Consider the following 21,271-nt stretch of genomic DNA (forward strand, 5'->3'; position numbering starts at 1 on the left):
TGTCTAGTAGCCCTACTTACAAGCTCACCCTCAGGAACCCCAAGGACAGATTGTGCCTGATTTACAGAGAGGTCTTTGGGCTTTTCCAGGTCCCCATCACTGTCTTCCCATTCCACTGTCACCCTCGATGGCTTCAGAGCTGCTCAGAGAACCTAGGCAGGCCTGTTGGGGGTTAGAAGAGGGTTGAAAGGGTTGGACCCATCCAGACCCCAAGCCAGTCAGGAGACATGTACTAAGAAATACCTATCATAAGCCGACTGCCTTTGCTTCAGGAACCCAATATAGCATTTGAGGGTGCAGTGAAAGATGATTAATTGTTCCAGAAATATTTGATATCAATCTCTTTGTTGGGGCTGAACACAAGGCTGGAATTCTAGGGTAACTAAGTATTTACAGAATCAGTGGAGATTCCTTCTACTTTTTTTCAAAATTCCATTTAGTTTGCCTGTTGTAGATGTGACCTCTTTACAAGGCTACACTCCAATCAATAATAATATAATAATAATGGCATTTATTAAGCGCTTACTATGTGCAAAGCACTGTTCTAAGCGCTGGGGAGGTTACAAGGTGATCAGGTTGTCCCACGGGAGGCTCACAGTCTTCATCCCCATTTTACAGATGAGGTAACTGAGGCCCAGAGGAGTGAAGTGACTTGCCCAAAGTCACACAGCTGACAATTGGTGGAGCCAGGATTTGAACCCATGACCTCTGACTCCAAAGCCCGGGCTCTTTCCACTGAGCCACGCTGCTTCTTGTGAAGTGTTTGGAACCCACAGATCCCTCTGGATGATTTTAACAATGACTTGTTAAACTTTTCTTTTCCCTTCTAAACAAAAATAACCTTATTTGTCCCAAGAAAAATATACTGAAGACCTAATTCTGAGCTAATTCCAAACACAAAATCTCAGGCTGATGTGGGCTCCAAACATGAGAAAATGTGTCCTCTCTGTCCTATTAAAAGCAAGTAAGGCTATTAAAGAAAAAAATCCCTCCTGGTTATGAATTCCAGAATCAATAATAATAATAATAATTATTATTATTATGGCATTTATTAAGTTCTTACTATGTGCAATGCACTGTTCTAAGTGCTGCGGAAGGTTAAAAGGTGATCAGGTTGTTCCACGGGGGGCTCACAGTCTTAATCCCCATTTTACAGATGAGGGAACTGAGGCACAGAGAAGTGAAGTGACTTGCCCAACGTCACACAACTGAAAATTGGCAGAGACAGGATTTGAACCCATGACATCTGACTCCAAAGCCTGGACTCTTTCCACTGAGCTATGGGTATTTCATTCAATTCATTCATTCAGTCATATTTATTGAGCACTTCTGTGTGCAGAGCACTGTACTAAGCACTTGGGAAGTACAAGTTGGCAACATATAGAGACGGTCCCTACCCAAGAGTGGGCTCACAGTCTAGAAGGCGGGCTCACAGTCTAGGGTATTTGTTAAGTGCTTACTGTGTGCCAAGCACTGTTCTAAACACTGGGGTAGATACAAGGTAATCAGGTTGTCCCACGTGGGGCTCATAGTCTTAATCCCCATTTTACAGATGAGGTAACTGAGGCACAGAGAAGTGAAGAGGCTTGCCTAAGGTCCCACAGCGGATAAATAGTGGAGCTGAGATTAGAACCCACGTCCCCTGATTCCCAAGCCCGTGCGCTTTCCACTAAGCCATGCTGCTTCTCATGAAAAGGTTGGAGCACTGACATATTCTCAGCACTTTTTGATGCTGGCTAAAGAAAAAGCAATATAGGGAGTTGAGTTTCGACCCCCGGCCCACGTCATCCCCCTGGCCTGGAATGCCCTCCCTCTGCCCATCCGCCAAGCTAGCTCTCTTCCTCCCTTCAAGGCCCTACTGAGAGCTCACCTCCTCCAGGAGGCCTTCCCAGACTGAGCTCCTTCCTTCCTCTCCCTCTCGTCCCCCCTCCATCCCCCCATCTTACCTCCTTCCCTTCCCCACAGCACCTGTATATATGTATATATGTTTGTATATATTTATTACTCTATTTATTTATTTATTTATTTTACTCGTACATATCTATTCTATTTATTTTATTTTGTTAGTATGTTTGGTTTTGTTCTCTATCTCCCCCTTCTAGACTGTGATCCCACTGTTGGGTAGGGACTGTCTCTATAGGTTGCTGGCTTGTACTTCCCAAGCGCTTAGTACAGTGCTCTGCACAAAGTAAGTGCTCAATAAATACGATTGATTGATTGATTGATTGATTGATTGAGTGATTATTCGATGCATTTGAACAACATGGACTGCTGAACTGGATCGTTCAGGCCCTACCCCCACCATGTTTTATTTCTTCCTTAGTTTCTGCCTTAATTATCCAGATCACTGTCTCAACTTCTCACTTTTCCTGGGGAAATCCATCCTCTGAAAACACCTCAGGAGCACCCATCAGGGTGGGCTAAAATCATACTTCTTGCTTTGCTGTAGCCTTGGATGGACTAGATAAGTCCTAGCAGCATCAGGGAGAGAACACACTGTGTAGAGGTAGACCCTAAGTCACACTGTCTCAGAAGGCTTTGGACTCAGTGGCAAACTTTGGCCTAAAGATCGCAGTGGACTTCCACAGGTCCAGGCCTACTAGAGCTTTACTTTGTCTTGTCACTTTCTGGTACTTTTAGTCACAGTTCACTGGAAGTTGGTTGAATTTAGATTGGACTCATGGAGGCACACCTGGTATTTCTACCTTGAGATAGTGACCTCAGGCAAGCCTCCTTATTAATCAATCAATCAATCAATCAATCAATCGTATTTATTGAGCACTTACTGTGTGCAGAGCACTGTACTAAGCGCTTGGGAAGTACAAGCCGGCAACATATAGAGACAGTCCCTACCCAACAGTGGGCTCACAGTCTAAAAGAGGGAGACAGAGAACAAAACCAAACATACTAACAAAATAAAATAAATAAAATTGATATGTACAAGTAAAATAAATAAATAGAGTAATAAATACGTACAAACATATATACATATATACAGGTGCTGTGGGGAAGGGAAGGAGGTAAGATGGGGGGGGATGCAGAGGGGGACGAGGGGGAGAGGAAGGAAGGGGCTCAGTCTGGGAAGGTCTCCTGGAGGAGGTGAGCTCTCAGCAGGGCCTTGAAGGGAGGAAGAGAGCTAGCTTGGCGGTTGGGCAGAGGGAGGGCATTCCAGGCCAGGGGGATGATGTGGGCCGGGGGTCGATGGTGGGACAGGCGAGAACAAGGTACAGTGAGGAGATTAGTGACAGAGGAGTGGAGGGTGCAGGGTGGGCTGTAGAAGGAGAGAAGGGAGGTGAGGTAGGAGGGGGCGAGGTGATGGAGAGCCTTGAAGCCCAGGGTGAGGAGTTTCTGCTTGATGCGCAGATTGATTGGTAGCCACTGGAGATTTTTGAGAAGGGGAGTAACATGCCCAGAGCATTTCTGGACAAAGACAATCCGGGCAGCAGCATGAAGTATGGATTGAAGTGGGGAGAGACACAAGGATGGGAGATCAGAGAGAAGGCTGATGCAGTAGTCCAGAAGGGATAGGATGAGAGCTTGAACAAGCAGGGTAGCGGTATGGATGGAGAGGAAAGGGCGGATCTTGGCAATGTTGCGGAGCTGAGAGCGGCAGGTTTTGGTGACGGCTTGGATGTGAGGGGTGAATGAGACAGCGGAGTCGAGGATGACACCAAGGTTGCGGGGTTGTGACACGGGAAGAATGGTAGTGCCATCAACAAAGATGGGAAAGTCAGGGAGAGGGCAGGGTTTGGGAGGGAAGACAAGGAGTTCAGTCTTGGACATGTTGAGTTTTAGGTGGTGGGCAGACATCCAGATGGAGATGTCCTGAAGGCAGGAGGAGATGCGAGCCTGGAGAGAGGGGGAGAGAGCAGGGGCAGAGATGTAGATCTGTGTGTCATCAGCGTAGAGATGATAGTTGAAGCCGTGGAAGCGAATGAGGTCACCAAGGGAGTGCGTGTAGATCGAGAACAGAAGGGGACCAAACACTGAACCTTGGGGAACCCCCACAGTAAGGGGATGGGAAGGTGAGGAGGAGCCTGCAAAAGAGACTGAGAATGAACGACCGGAGAGATAAGAGGAGAACCAGGAGAGGACGGAGTCTGTGAAGCCAAGGTCAGATAGTGTGTTGAGGAGAAGGGGGTGGTCCTCAGTGTCGAAGGCAGCTGAGAGGTCGAGGAGGATTAGGACTGAGTATGAGCCGTTGGATTTGGCAAGCAGGAGGTCATTGGTGACCTTTGAGAGGGCAGTTTCTGTGGAATGTAGGGGACGGAAGCCAGACTGGAGGGGGTCGATTAGAGAGTTGGTGTTGAGGAATTCGAGGCAGCGCGTGTAGACAACTCGTTCAAGGAGTTTGGAAAGGAATGGTAGGAGGGATATGGGGCGATAACTAGAAGGTGAGGTGGGGTCAAGAGAGGGTTTTTTTAGGATGCGAGAGACATGGGCATGTTCGAAGGCAGAGGGGAAGGAACCAGTGGAGAGTAAGCGGTTGAAGATTATTGATTATAGCTCTCTTATTGACCAGAGAGCTTGCAAAATGAACAGCTGCTGCCTGGAGGTGCTGGCAGTATCCCTTGTTTTGAGTGTATCTGGACCCTGGGCATGGCCCCGTAGTCCCCTTAGTTAGGCAGCAAGCTCCTCAAGGGCAGGGATCCTGTCTACCAACTGTATTGTCCTCTTCCCAACCATAGTGCTGCGTATACAATAAGTAGAGAGAAGCATTGTGGCTTAGTGGATAGAACAAGGGCCTGAGAGCCAGAATGATCTGGGTTCTAATCCCAGCTCTGCCACTTGTCTGCTGGATGACCTTTGGCAGGTCACTTCAGTTCTCTGTGCCTCAGTTACCTCATCTGTAAAATGGGGATTGACTGTGAGCCCTATGTGGAACATTGACTGTGTCCAACCTGATTACTTTGTATCTGCTCCAGCGCTTAGTACAGTGCCTGGCATATAGCAAGTGCTTAACAAATCCCCTAAAAATAAATAAATAAATAAATGCCAATTATTCATTGATTGAGGTTGGTATCAATCAATCAATCAATCAGTCGTATTTATTGAGCACTTACTGTGTGCAGAGCACTGTACTAAGCTCTTGGGAAGTACAAGTTGGCAACATATAGAGACAGTCCCTACCCAACAGTGGGCTCACAGTCTAGAAGGGGGAGACAGAGAACAAAACCAAACATATTAACAAAATAAAATAAATAGAATAGATATGTACAAGTAAAATAAATGAATAGCGTAATAAATATGTACAAACATATATACATATATACAGGTGCTGTGGGGAAGGGAAGGAGGTAAGATGGGGAGATGCAGAGGGGGACGAGGGGAAGAGGAAGGAAGGGGCTCAGTCTGGGAAGGCCTCCTGGAGGAGGTGAGCTCTCAGTAGGGCCTTGAAGGGAGGAAGAGAGCTAGCTTGGCGGATGGACAGAGGGAGGGCATTCCAGGCCAGGGGGATGACGTGGGCCGGGGGTCGATGGTGGGACAGGCGAGAGCGAGGTACGGTGAGGAGATTAGTGACAGAGGAGTGGAGGGTGCGGGGTGGGCTGTAGAAGGAGAGAAGGGAGATGAGGTAGGAGGGGGCGAGGTGATGGAGAGCCTTGAAGCCCAGGGTGAGGAGTTTCTGCCTGATGCGCAGATTGATTGGTAGCCACTGGAGATTTTTGAGAAGGGGAGTAACATGCCCAGAGCGTTTCTGGACAAAGACAATCCGGGCAGCAGCATGAAGTATGGATTGAAGTGGGGAGAGACACGAGGATGGGAGATCAGAGAGAAGGCTGATGCAGTAGTCCAGATGGGATAGGATGAGAGCTTGAACGAGCAGGGTAGCGGTATGGATGGAGAGGAAAGGGCGGATCTTGGCAATGTTGCGGAGCTGAGACCGGCAGGTTTTGGTGACGGCTTGAATGTGAGGGGTGAACAAGACAGCGGAGTCGAGGATGACACCAAGTTTGCGGGCTTGTGACATGGGAAGAATGGTAGTGCCGTCAACACAGATGGGAAAGTCAGGGAGAGGGCAGGGTTTGGGAGGGAAGACAAGGAGTTCAGTCTTGGACATGTTGAGTTTTAGGTGGCGGGCAGACATCCAGATGGAGATGTCCTGAAGGCAGGAGGAGATGCGAGCCTGGAGGGAGGAGGAGAGAGCAGGGGTAGAGATGTAGATTTGGGTGTCATCAGCGTAGAGATGATAGTTGAAGCCATGGGAGCGAATGAGGTCACCAAGGTAGAGAGAAAAGACCTGAAATGACCTGCTACAATCGAAGTGGGGGTGGCAGTCTGGGGTTCCTGGGGCATGCACTGAGTGGGGGACCCATGCTGCAGATCTTCCTAATATCTATTGGGTGTTCATGGCCACAGAACTGTTCTCACAGGGCTGGGTTGGTGCTAGGTATTTGGTTTAGCCCAAGTGGAAATGTAGTCAAACAAATAATTTTAAAGGAAAATGTATATACCAAAAGCCTGTTTGCTGTGAAAAGTCAATCTTCACATATGCTAACAAAAAATGAGGAACTGCTATACAAATAGTCTGAAGAGAGCAGGCAACTAAACTCCCTTTGGACTGACGGAGAAAACACCTAGCTGCAAAGTCACCAGCTAACCATAACGGGGTCTCTGATTTTTCTCTGGACTTCCAACAGTCTTTGCTGTTGGCCCCTAGTAGAAAACACTATGTGGCTACTGAGCCCAAGCCGTGGAAAAGAGGAGTAGAATTCAAGCACTAACAAGTTCAAACAGATTGAGAGTTGTAGTCAGCACCACACACCCAAGATTTCTGGGAAGCCCTGGACTAGGTCTGTAAGAGAAAAACTCACAGGCATTTTCCGGGACCCAAAGAGACAGTGTACAAACAGACAAAACAAAGTGGATAGTGAAGGCAATTATTTGGATAGTTGTTCAATTCTCTGCTTTGTGTAGACAGCTGAATACTGGAAATAATTAAAGGCACAGGGGCAAAGTTGCTGGAAGGATATTTTCTGTTTTGCTTTTTAAATCTTATTTTAGTCTAAAGATACAATTCCCCTTCCTTTCTCTCCATCCCCTTCTCTTCTGTCCCCTCGTTGAAACAGCCTTTTGCTGAGCATGGAACTTGTGGCAAATCACTCCTAGGTTGATATCTTTTCTGTTCTCTTCCAAACACAATATTTTTGTGCCACATGAGAAAACCCTCAAAGAGAAAAGATTACCCATGGGGAAAAGGCTCAGATAGTCCAAAAGAGCAGGCTCACTCTTTGGGGACCTCAAAATGAATTTATTTTCCAATTTTTCTTCAACCTTATTTACAAGTCTGAAGGAAGTAGCTAATACCCATTGGTCCTTTCCAGAGCTGAAGAGGAAAAATTTGACTCGGGAAGAAAAGCTCATTGAATTGTACTTGAGAGAGCTCATCCAACACAGGTTGTGTCTATTCACCACACAGTGAAGTGGAGATTTAGCAGATGTCTTGTTAATGTGATATATGAGGATGGCCAAGCTGGATACCTCAAGCCAAAAAATAATTCAGGTACATTGGAATTACCTACATTGATCTAATTAATCAGATAATTGCCAAATCTCCACTTCTCTCTGTGAGGTGCAGATACAGTTTCTAGTTCTTTTTGATGGAGAGGGAAGAGGTGAAGTTTCCTACCTTGGATTTTTCCCTCTCTTTCCAGATTAAATCTGTTTTAGAATTACCCCCCTCCCCTACCCTCTGACCCGAGAGTCATAATTTGCACTGTGTATTTGGAAAAGGTTATTTCATTAATTTTGTTACGTGTCACCTCCCCAAGGACAGGCAGGCTGGTAACACACTCAAGTGGGGTGATCCATGATTTGTACTTACTAACAAGGATAAAATTAAAGGCTTTAAATTTAAATTCATTAGCTAGAAAGAAGTAATCAATTTTTTTGGGCTATCAGAAAACAAACCACCACTAGGCAACAAAAACCACCCTAAACTTAAACCTTTAACCTAACTGAAGAGAAAGAGCCTGTAAAGGAACAGACATGGCCCATACCTGCTCTAAGAATGCTGCTGCTGTTGTTGTTGCTGCTGCTGCCGCTGTCAAGACAGCTGGACTGTGCTGACTGACAAGCAAAAGGGAAGTTATCAATGAAGAGGCTGGGCCTGGAAAGGCAGAGATGACACAATGTATGAGTCTGTGTTGGGCTTCCCCTAAGGCCTCAGTTCCCTGACTCACCCCTTTGCCATGACAGCACAATTTTGCCCTTCTTTTCTGGCATTCTGCTTCCCTCTCTTCTGGCTCCAGAAAATAGAAACCTTCTCCCCAATACCCAGAGATCAGGGTCCCTACTTATTCTTCTTGGACTCTGAAGCAGAACACCCTGTATCGGGAAGTGCTATCTCCAACCGGGACTCAGACTCTTTCCCAACCTAGACTGAAGACAGAGTGAACAGGAAGCATGCACACCCTCCCACCTCTGACACAGCAGGACATTAATGCAGACAAACTTGCCTGATGAGTCTAGGTGGGGAAGAGAACTGGTTCTGCTCTCCAGCTGCACTGAAAGAAGGAAAAGGGAATAGCAATCACATTAGCTTGTTTGCTGACATGGGTCTCTGTTCAGTTTTCTAGGACTTTTTTTTCTTTATGGTATCTGTTAAGCACTTGCTATGTGTCATTCATTCATTCAATCGTATTTATTGAGTGCTTACTGTGTGCGGAACACTGTACTAAGCGCTTGGGAGGTACAAATCGGCAACATATAGAGACGGTCCTTACCCAACAACGGGCTCACAGTCTAGAAGACACTATACTAAGTGCGGGAGTTTATTTATTTTAATGTCTGTCTCCCCTTCTAAACTATAAGCTAGAATTTGGATGCAGCATGGTAGTGGATAGAGCACAGGTCTGGGAGTCAGAAAGTCATAGGTTCTAATCCCGCTCCACCACTTGTCTGCTGTGTGACCTTGGGCAAGTTACTTCACTTCTCTGGGCCTCAGTTACCTCATCTGTAAAAGGGGGAATGAGACTGTGAGGCCCACGTGGGACAGAAACTGTGTCCAACTCGATTAGCTTGTATCTAGCCCAGCACTTAGTACAGTGCCTGGCACATAGTAAGTGCTTAATAAATACCATCATCATTACTATTATTATTAAGATCATTGTGGGCAGGGAGTAGGACTATTTATTGTTATATTGTACTCTCCCAAGCTCTTAGTATAGTGTTCTGCGCACAGTAAGCGCTCAATAAATACAATTGAAAGAATGAGATACAATGTTAGAGTAGATACAAGCTAATAGGTCAGACAGACACAGTCCATGTCTCACATGGAGGTCACAGACTTAATTTTCATTGTACAGATGAGATAACTGAGATACAGAGAAGTTAAGTGACTTGCCCAAGTTCACACAGCAGACAAGTGGTGGATCTGGGAATACAACCCAGATCCTTCTGACTTCCAGGCCCGTCCTCCTTCCACTAGGCCACGCTTTTTCTCAGTACTGGCAAATGAGGTCTTGAAGTTACTGGAGGGGAGGAAAAAGGTTCTGAAGCAGTATCATTGCATTATTATATGGACCCTGTTTCCACCAGCCTTTGCAGAGGATCCGCTCTAACCATTACCTCAGAGAGGACGGGGATTGTCTTGGGTTCAAGAGTGGATGTGAGGAGAGCAGAGTTTCCAAGACCCCATTCAGGGACCAGACTCTACTGTGCTGATCCCTGGTCTCATCACTTTCAGTGACAACAGTTCTTATTGAGCACCACCTTGTGTGTCGCATGCCAAGGTAGACTCTTGGGGAACATGCAAATAAATTAAAAGAAGAGATCCTTGCTCTTAAGGGGCTTACAGGCTAATGGAGGAGACAAATAAACATAAATTGCTCAACATTCAGTAGGTAAAAACTAGATACAAATGAACACAAGGGAGTAAATGAATAAATAAATAATCCTTCTGGGGTACCTGCCTCAACCCATTCATTCCTATTCTGGGAGTCAGAGAGGCAGGGAGTGAAGACGAGGGTCTTGGAAGCCAAGGAATTTGGGGTGGGGAGAGGGCTAGTTGATTTGTGCTAAGCCAGATACTTAGTTCTCTAATTCGACTCCTGTTCTGGGGGTGAGGTCCAGGAAGCCCTGGAATAGAGGCACTGGTTGAGGCTGGGGTGTAATCGGGGCAGGGAGGATTGGGCTTAGTCAGTTGCCTCCTGTACCTTTCCCAGCCTCCCATTCCTGTTCCTCTGGCTCAGAATATCAGACTGTACTTCAGTCCTTCTTGGCTTCACCCAACCAGTACTGGGTGTTTAATCAAGGTTCCTATCACCAAGATTCATGCCTCTCCCCTCTTCTTGTCATTCACTCTCATTGTTGTCCCAGTTATCTCTCCAGATGGGGCACTTTAGTGTTCTGTAGAAGCGTCTTTGGGAATGGTGAGTCCTTTGGGGTCCAGTTCCCCCTGCAGCCCAATCCTTCATGCGATCAGGGCTCCGTGAGGGACCACCCCAATGACCAGGGTGGCCTCCTTTCTCCCAACTGACACTATGGGAGTGAAATCTTTCTCCCTGCAAGAGCAGAAGGTGGACGGAAGTCTCCAACACAACATTAAGAATTCTGGAACTGTTGTGGCCATTTGGACAAAGCCAACTGAGATTGGAGCAGTGAGGAGATGAGGACTCTCCCTCCTAATTAATAATAAGCTATCATTTTTACAGTGTTTGATTTCTTAGTCTCTTTCTTTTTTTCCTCTCCCTTTCACTGAATGTTTGTCTTGACTCCATTTTACATTGTAAGACCCCTGGAGACCAGTAATGCACTTGTCTACAAGGAACATATGTGTGGAGTTCCTGCCTACTACTCTCATTTTTTTGCATGGCTGTCTTAAATTGCTCCCTGTGGGCAGGGAATGCGCCTGTTTATTGTCATATTATACTCTCCCAAGTGCTTAATACAGTGCTCTGCACACGGTAAGCAGTCAGTAAATAGGATTGAATGAACAATTGAATGAAATCATGTAGAGATTTGAATGCTATCAATGCTGGTGGATTGCCTGGTATATTTTTTATTTCCTCTTCCTGCTGCTAGAGAATTCTAGAAGTTATTGCAGAAACATAGAATCAAAGGGTAGTAGTGAAGAAGAAGTCTACAGTGGAAAAAGGTCTTTTCCTAAAATTTTCAGCCTGACTTGATCCTCTCAATCTCAAGCACCTTCCCCTTGGGAAAATCCCCCATTTAATGAGAGTTCCTCGTTTAACATTAAGAAGCACTCCTTAGAATAGCTTCAGAAGGAAGGGAGCTTGTCAATCGTTATACAAAAGGATTTGCTCACCCCCGCCCTCCAGATACTCCAAAAAAAAAAAAAAGCCAAACTAAATGAAAGAGAGGAGGAAGCTGAATCCAGAACAGCTGTCTGGCTCCTTACAGCTAGATCAAACAATGATGGAGGGAAGTAGCTTATTGTGTGGTTGTGGGAGTCACAATAGGCCTAAATTACAATAGGAGTTACAATAGTGCTCTTTCAGTAGGTGGATGGCAAGGGGCAGGGAGATAGAGAGAGAGAGAGAGAGAAAGAACTAAACTTGAAATTCTGATTGGAAGCACTCTTCTCTCCAGAAACAATTTTGCTCTCCTCAATTGTATCAACAGGGAAAATGTTAATTGTCTCAATCAATCAAAAATATTTATTGAATGCCTATTGATACAAACCATCATATTAAGTGCTTGGGAGAATACAATATAGTTAGAACACACAATCCCTGGCCTAGAATCTAATTATTAATACTACTACTAATGATAATCTTTATGCACTTACTGAGTGCTGAGCACTGTACTAAGCACTGGGGTAGATCATGAGGTTGGCACAGCCCCTGTTCCTCATGAGGCTCACAGTTTAATTAGGAGGGAGAACAAGTATTGAATCCCCATTTTGCAGATGAGGAAACTGAGGCACAAAGAAGTTAAGTGACTTGCTCCAAGGTCACACATCAGGTAAGTGGCAGAACCAGGTTTAGAATGCAGATCCTCTAACTCCAAGGCCAGTGCTCTTTCCACTAGGCCATGCTGCTTAGTTTAGACAAAGGGTTCACAATCTTTGTTAGACTATGTGCCACTATGTTCTCAAAATTTTGCCGGAAGTATCACCTTCATGCCCACCCAGTCTTATGCCCGCCCTTCTTACACTTACACAAAGGGATATTCAGCAGAGCCGGAAGCAGTGTGGTCTAGTGGATATAGCGTAAACCTGGGAGTAAGAAGGCCTTGGGTTCTAATCTCAGCTCCTCCACTTATCTGCTGTGTGACCTTGGGCAAGTCACTTAGCTTCTCTGGGCCTCAGTTACCTCATCTAAAATAGGAATTAAAACTGTGAGCCCCATGTGGAACAGGGACTGTGTCCTACCTGATTAGCTTGTATCTACCCTAGTTCTTCTGCACTAAGTACTTAACAACTACCATAAAAGAGTTGGAGGAATCCGGGGAGCAGGCGGAAGGGGGGAGTGACAGAGGCAGCCAGAGCAGGTGAGAAGATAAATCTTTCTTCCTCTTACTTCATTCATTCAGTCATATTTATTGAGCACTTACTGTGTGCAGAGCACTGTCCTAAGCGCTTGGGAAGTACAAATCGGCAACATATAGAGACAGTCCCTACCCAACAACGGGGTCACAGTCTGTGCTGCTGAGACTACAGGACTATGGTTTGTTGTGCCTTCTGCCAATACACAGACTCTGGGGAGGTTGTAGTGGTGGCAACAGTAGTAACAGTTTCTCCTTCTGTTTCTCCACTACTTGGAGTTCTTCCCTATCAGGGAGCCCAGCAAGAAGCAGTTTAACAGGGGAAGGGGCAGCTGTTGTTGCCTAAATATTATTATTACATTTGTTAAGTGCTTACTATGTGCAAAGCACTGGACTAGTGCTGGGGAAGATACCAGATTATCAGGTCGGACACAGTCCCCTCTCACATGGGGCTAGCAGTCCAAGTATCTTTTCAGATATTTTGAAGTATGCCCAGAGGTTCTTGGATCCTTGTTGAAAACCTTTGATCAAAGGCATGAGGAGGTGGAGGGCCTAGTGGGAATTCTGAAGAAACTCTGGGGCCTTTTTTGCAGGGAGAAAGCTGCAGGGTCATTCACACAATCCAGTTCATTAGGTTGTTTTTAGATGGATTTACTTCTTACAAAGTCACTCTACCTCTTGTACTCAATGATGACTCACCAAATGGGTGAGGGCATAGTTGTGTCAGCTGCTGTTAACATCTCAAAGATATTTTGTTCTGTGATCACAAACCACACCCTTTCATCTCACACACATCTGACATTGAATGTTACTTGGTACATGGGTTTTGGGTGAGAGAGTGTGGATGGTTCAGCACAAACCATCACCACTACTGCAATAACAAATGAAACTGCAGCATATCTTCCTGCTGGCATTAAAATCTTTCCACTCTGAACTACTGAGGTTTGAGCAATACTCACCCCAAATGACAAGGGGTCAGAAAAGACACACTACTGCATTCTCACAAAGTGTTCAAGTATGCAAGAAGTCTTTCTTCAAGACATTCACCTCACCATCAGCAGTGTTATCTTCAAGCCAAAGGATAACTCTCCCCCCACATATTTGGTTACAGAATTCTGGACCAACCAACAATCTATTTAGCACTTAAGCACCATACTAAGTGCTGGGGTAGACCCAAGATAATCAAGTCGGACACAGTCCCTGTAAAAGTAACCTAGTATAAAGATATGTACGTAAGTGTTGTGGGGCTGAGGGATGGAGTGAATACCCAAGTGCTCAAGAGGTATGGACTCAAGAATATAGATGATGCAGAAGGGAAGGAAAATAGAGCAGGAAGATAAGAGATTTGTCAGGGAAAGCTTCTTAGAGGAGTTCTGATTTCAGTAGGACTTTGAAGATAGGGTGAGTGGTGATCTGTAGGATATAAAAAGGGAGGGTATTCCAGGAAGGAGGGAGGATGTAACAGGAAGTCGTTGATGAGACAGATGAGAGTGAGGCAGCGTGAGTAGTTTTGATGTTGGAGTTGCAGTGGAAGAGGAGTAGAGGGAAGTAGAGCTAAGTAGAGCTAAGTAGAGGGAAAAAAGTTGATTGAGTGCCTTAAAGTTAATAGTGACTATTCCCTCTCAGTGGCAATGTAGTCAATAAATACTGTTGATTGATTGATTACTACTTTTCTTGAGCTTCCATTATTGTTGAATAGTTGTTTTGCCTGAATTTACTCCATCATTTCCTTCTCTGCATATCTATTTTCAATGCTCTCTCTTTTAGATTGTCACTCTGGGGTCATGCCTAATTAATATCTTTGTACTTTTCTGTAGCACTCAGTACAGTACCCTGCACTTTGTAAGCACTCAAATAATGTCATGAATTTTATAAAAGATGACCTGCAACAATATTACAGCAGCCTCATTATTATTATTATTATTGTGGTATGTGTTAAGCACTTACTTTGTGCCAGGCACTGTACTAAGCACCGGGGTAGATACAAGGTAATCAGATTGGACACAGTCCCTTTCCCACATGAGGCTCACAGTCTTAATCCGCATGTTACATATGAGGTAACTGAGGCACAGAGAAGTTAAGTGACTTACCCAAGGTCACACAGGAGACAAGTGGCAGAGTCAGAATTAGAACCCAGGTCCTTTTGCCTCCCAGGCCTGTGCTCTATCCAACTAGGCCATGCTGCTTCTATTAGAGCAAGGAACCCTAACTACACAAGCAAAAGGGGTGTTCTTCTCAGATACTATTTGCCAGGACACTCAAGACACTGAACATGATCGAACAGTTGATGCCTCTAAGTCTGCTTTGATGAAATTGACTGCAGCAAAACAACTAATGTGTCATCAGCAACCCCATGCAGCCCTTCAGAATCCCTTCCAATGAGGCTTACCACATTTATGCCATGACCTGAAAATCAAATATGCCAAGTGGGGGGATGCCAAAGCAGGGAAGAGTCAAGGTTCTGCAGACTGCCACCAAACCGGCAGGCTCCCTGAGGAAGGGGATCATGTCTACTAACTCTATTGTACACTATATTATGTATTGTATCCAACTACTTAGAATGACTTAGAACAACGCTCTGCACACAGTAAGAGCCCAACAAATACAGCTGATTGACTCTCCACTCTGTTAAAGAAGTTCTAGGGCCCTGTACGCACTATTTCCTCAGAAGCATGAAGATGGCTCTATGTTCAGTACAAACAAGGTAGGGAAATCATGCAGAGATAGCAATAACATTTAAATATTCATCTGAACACACCTTCTACTATTTAAGATGAGGCCCTGCTAAGCAGAGAGAAACTAACACGTGAAGACATAGCACACGTCCCATCTATAAAGGAAATTGCCACAGCGGAGTTATGAAAAATGACAGGACACTTGACCTGTTTGCATACTCACCGAGATCTACAAGCACGGAAGGGCTAAACTTCATGGGAAGCAGCATGGGAAGCAGTGTGGCATAGTGGAAGAGCATGGGTCTGGGAGTCAGAAGGTCATGGCTCTGCCACTTGTCTGCTGTGTGACATTGGACAAGTTACTTCACTTCTCTGAGCCTCAGTTACCTCATCTGTAAAATGGGGATTGAAACTGTGAGCTGGCTGTAGGACAGGGACTGCGTCCACCCCAATTTGGTTGTGATCCACCCAGCGCTTAGTACAGTGCCTGGCACACAATAAGCACTTAACAAATACCACAATTATGATTATTATTAAACTGCCTAAACACATATGGAACATGTTTGGAACTCATGGACATACGGAACACTGAGCTGTCCCAGGTTCTTAAAAATGCCTCAGTCTGATCTTTTACCTTTCTTCTTGAAGTAGCATCATCACTACCTTTAAGGAGAAAGGAGAAAAGCCCAAGTGTGGTGCCTATCATGGCATCTCACTACTTTCCATTGCCTGCAGGTTCTTAACTTGAGCCCTTTTGTACTGGCTACTGAAGAAAATTGTTATCTGCACACTCTCCAGTTATAGTGTAGCTTTAGTTGATATGACTTTTACAGCACACCGGACACAAGGATAAATGCAGGAAGCAGCACTAAGAGCTGTACATGGTTTTCAATATCTGCATACAGCTTTCCTGGCTCTTATAAAAAAACATTTGTTGTCATCACTGAGACTCAACTCTATCAAGAACTAAGTACATTTTGGCTGCCCTGAGAAGTTCATCAAGCTCCTGAGGATTGCTTCACAGGGGCATTACCAGATGTGTCAAGGTCGAGGGTGTCCTAGCTGACTCATTCCCCACTGCCAGTGGAATAAAGCAGGGCTATGGAATAGGTCAGGTCCTGTTCAGTTTGTGCCTTACTGAAGAACACAAGGGTCCCGGTGCTGGTGTTGGAATATGTTTCTGACACTTGGGGAAATTTTCTCAACTCAACAGGCCGCAATCATTGCTTTCATTTTGGCAACTCGGGTAAACCGCCATTCCAAGGCCCAGGTTGTGGGTGTTGGTAAAGAGCAAAATGATCTCTTTAAATAACTGTACCCCATTCCAATTCCTCTTCGTCTTTCCTCCCCCGTCCCCATCGCTCAAAACCGTGTATTCCTTCCTCTGGCTCTCCCTGGAACCTTGCTCTGAGTTACATGAGTGTAAACATACTGCAGAAACAGTGTGTCAGTGGATGGAGCATGGGCCTGGAAGTCATTAAGACCTAGGCTCTAATCCCAGGTCCGCCATATGTGTGCTGTGTGACCTTGGACGAGTCACTTAACTTCTCTGGGCCTCAGTTACCTCACCTGGTAAATAAGGTTTAAGAATGTGAGCACCATGTGGAACAGGGACTGTGTCCAACCTGATTAACTTATATCTACCCCAATACTTAGAATGATGCTGCGTAGATAGTAAGCACTTAACAAGTGTTATTATTATTTTTATTATTATTATTATCATCTGGGGCTGTTTAACTCACTCCTTCAGAGCCCTAGGCTTTAGTGGTGGCCACATAAGGAGCTGCCATATTTGGGCCCTGCTTTGCCCAAAATCTCTAGCCACAAGCATCATTGAAAGTATCTGAGACAGTGGTTCAGAAATGGTTGTATGTAGGTGACTGCATCTTCTAGGTCAGTCAGTTGATCATATTTATTGAGTGCTTACTGTGTGCAGATCACTGTACTAAGCACTTGGGAGAGTACAATATAACAAAAAACAGACACATCCCCTGCCCACAATGAGCTTACAGTCTAGAAGGCTAGCAGATGATTCTAAACCATGTGGCAAGTCAGCCCAGTGTTACTGCCTGACAGAATGCAGCAAACAGGGACTATAAGCAGGGCAGTTTCCGTGGAAGAGAGGAGGAGAAGGGAAAGAAGTAGACACTCAATACATATTGTTGATACTGATGTTGATAGATTGTATGTTGGTCTCTCTTCTCCTCTATTACATTGCAAGTAGAAATTGAGTCTGTTAATATACACCCAAATCACCAGTACAGGCCAATCATCTTGACAATCCTCAATAAATAATTGATGCTGATGATGAGAAACCAGAAATTAAACAGTACATGCCCCAACTCTGAAATAGCCTTGCCACTCCACTATGTAGTGTGATTAGTTCAGTTATCAAAAGGTTTCAGACCAGATGCCACGCTGGCTGACATACCCTTCCCCTTTAGAACTATTTCTGCAACGCAGCTGCTGCCACTAACTCAAAAGGCCCCTTCCCAAATAGGGCATGAATTGGGGTTTGTTTCTGCCTTACCCTCTTTACCCCTCCCAATACCCTACACCTGATCAGAACTCTGTCTTCTTAACAACTTAGAAGGAAACTCTAGGACAACTGCAGTTCAGCCTCAGAGTGAGGCCGGACACCATGACAGGAGTTACTCCCCTGCTTCTGTGATAGAAGTTATTCACAGGAACAGCCTCCTGGCACACTGTTATTCTGTTTTAAAGCTGACTGAGCTGTGGTTTTGATGATAATCCCTCAGTTCAAGGCTCGATGCTGGATTGGCTTTGGGCCACCTAGGCTGAAATAAGCTAGGGCCCACCCAATATTATGATTATTGTTATTATTATTATTTATGATTATTATTATCACTAACAATTATTGAGCACTTACGATGCACAAGGCTTTATGTGTTATAGAACTTACCACAAGGAGTTCGTAAAATCACATCTCCAAGAGGCCTTCCTCAACTAAGCCCTCATTTTCCCTACTCCTTCTGCCTTCTGTGCGGATCTTGCACTTGGATTTGTTCCCTTTATTCAGCCCTCCCTCAGCCCCAAAGCACTTATGTACATATCCGAATGTATTTATTTATATTAATGTCTGCCTCCTGCTTTCAACTAAAAGCTCCTTGAGGGCAGAGAACATGACTACCAACTCTTTTATATGGCACTATCCCAGCCCCTGCTGAAACTGTGAACCCCATGTGGGACAGGGACTGTGTCCAACCTGATAAACATGTTTCTACCCTAGCACTTAAAACATTGCTTGACACACAGTAAGTGCTTAACAAACACCATTTTTAAAAAGTGCTTAATACAGTGGTCTGTACACTGCACACAGTAAGCACTCAATAAACAAGATTGATTGATTGTGATCTCAGTGGGGAGGACTTGCCCATATAAGAATATAATCTAAACCCAAATGAAAAGGAGTTGTATTTAAAAAATATTAAGAGTAAAAAATCAGTGAATTAAACACAGCTTGGAGGAGGAAGCCTTTGGGTACCTCATCACTCCAGGCATTCATTCTCCAGGGAGAAAGTGCCACAACATTGCCAACTTTGAGAGTGCTCATTTAGCCTGTAGGGAGTGGGGCTTCACTTTGGTAGTGACAGGAGGAAAGAGGGAGGCTGCCTGGGTAAGGGGGGCTCTCTGCGGCCTTCATAGTGCTGGTGGCCTGAAGGGTCTGAACTAAGAAGCAGCATGGTGTAGTGGATAGAGCACGGGCCTGGGAGTCATAAGGTCATGGGTTCTAATCCCGGCTCTGCCCTTTGTCTGCTGTGTGACCTTGGGCAAGTCACTTCACTTCTCTGGGCCTCAGTTATCTCATCTGTAAAATGGGGATTGAGACTGGGAGCCTCATGTGGGACAGGGACTGTGTCCAACGTGATCTGCTTGTGTCCACTTCAGCACTTAGTACAGTGCCTGGCACATAGTTAAGCGCTTAACAAATACCATTATTATTATTAGGTGACATAGCGAAGAGCCTAGCCATAGAACTCGACAGGGGCCTCTCCAAGCTTCCTTGGGGTCAGATATAGGTCTGAAATTTACAGTCATGACTATGCAGCTCTGATATCCCCTCCCTTAAAAGCTGATGTGCCTTGAGCCTGTTGGCTTTTCAAGTAGAGGAAAATTTGGAGGAAAATTTAATCGCTGCTTCTGTAAACCAGCACTCCCAATTTCCCCTCCCTCTCCTTTTCCCTTAGTGTTATCCCTTTCACCTTGCCAAACAGGTCCTTTGCACCACAAGGATGGTGAATGTTCATTTTGCAGTTGCTTTGTTTCAGGGTTGGGCAATTCTCCCACTAATCCATCAATCAATCATAGTAATTGAGTGCTTACTATGTGTAGAGCACTGTACTAAGCGCTTGGGAGAGTACAATATAATGGACACATTCCCTGCCCACCACGAGCAACTCATGTTCCTGTCATGCTCTTCCTTAGGGGCCCATTCCAAGGACAAATCTGCCCTCTGAAGGGAAACCCCAATTCAGATGTGGCTGAGGCACCTTTACCTTGGTGTGGGAAACTACTAATAAATCACTTTCCAAACTCAGAGAGGAAGCATGTGCCCAAACAGGAAGAACTCTGGCCCATTTACTTGAGTCCCAAACCCGGGTTATAGGAAAGAGCTCAAGGCAAGTTCTTCCCCTGGCCAGCTCTCCAGAGGGCTGTAGCCAAGATCCAGCTGCCTAGAAGCCATTGACTGTCACAGCCATTAGCCTCTCTCAGCCACGGGTAATGAGTCAACATGAAGCAAGAAATCATTTGCAGTAGGGCACAGGGCCAGGTGTCTGCTGATGCCCCCATCACCCCACAGGCATGTCACCTCTTGCTGATGAAACTACTCTTGGCCTGCCCAGACCTTCTGGTGTGGACATTCAACTTGGCCAGCACATTTCCAAAGACATCTCACTTGGGGAATTCCATTCCTGACATGTCTTGCCTCCTGGGAAAGAGTTAAACTATGAGGATCATTTTGTAAATTAAGTAGCCCCAGTTACATTGGCATTCAGTCGGGCAGGAAGTAATTTGATGAGGAAAGTGCTCTACAGGGTTTTCTGAAACCACACAGTCCTGTTTCTGGATTGAAAAGATCTCAATTTTCCACTAGCTTTAAGTGACAACTTGTACAGTTTACCCTTCCAGCACAGCAGAGGCCTTTGTGATCCAGGGGAGGTGGGAACTAGGATACTAGGGTTCTGATCCCAGCTCCACCATGGCCAGTTGTGTGACCAAAGACCAGTTATTTCACCTTTTTGTGCCTCAATTTCCCTATCTATAAAAAGGGACCCATTCTTTTTGAAGCTGCCTTAACTCACAGGGTTAGACTGACAAATGAAATATTATCTAGGCAAATCTTTGATCATGTCAAAAAAAAGCTATAGTACAATTATTGCTGCAAAGTGGAAAGTGCTCTTTCACTCCAGGTGTCCTATTTATTGCATTTCTGTTGAGAATGGGGGGAGGGAAGGGGACATTCCCAGCTTAGATAAGGTATTGTTCTAATCAACCTTTCCTGCCTCCACTAGTCCTAATAATATACTTGAAATCACTGAAGGATCTAGATACCAGGGATTTTACATTCCCTGCCTCTCTTCTGGCATTTCTCTGGTATTTGGCAGTTTCTATAATATCATTTAATCCTTCTTCCATCTTTGTGGGCTGGGAACTTGTCTGCCTACTCTGTTATATTGCACTCTCCCAAGCACTTAGAACATTGTCCTGCACACAGTAAGCATTCAATAAATATGATTGATTGATTGATTCCCCTCTATCAGGGGAACGCTTATAGAGAGCAGGTCTTCTCTATTACAGGTTCCAACTGGAAACCCGGGATAGTGATTGACTCTAGCAGACTTCAATGAACAGAGCCATTTGCAAGCCTGAGATACTGAGAGTTTATCATTTGGTAAGCACAGAATGGGCAGTTCCATTCTGTTCAGGTAACCATACAAAATTGTACCAAAATTTGAGAGTCTGTCTGACACCCACTTTAGGTTCTTCAGAACTTGTATTTGTCCCCCAAAACTAAGCTTACCAGGATGCTGGGACTTAAAAAAATAGGATTGACTAAGAGGCAGTCATTGCAGTCGATAGGAAGTTACTGAAAGAGAAGGAAATGTGTTGCTTCATCATCATGCACC

This window comes from Tachyglossus aculeatus, chromosome X1 (genome assembly GCF_015852505.1).
Source record: "Tachyglossus aculeatus isolate mTacAcu1 chromosome X1, mTacAcu1.pri, whole genome shotgun sequence".
Taxonomy (NCBI): Eukaryota; Metazoa; Chordata; class Mammalia; order Monotremata; family Tachyglossidae; genus Tachyglossus; species Tachyglossus aculeatus.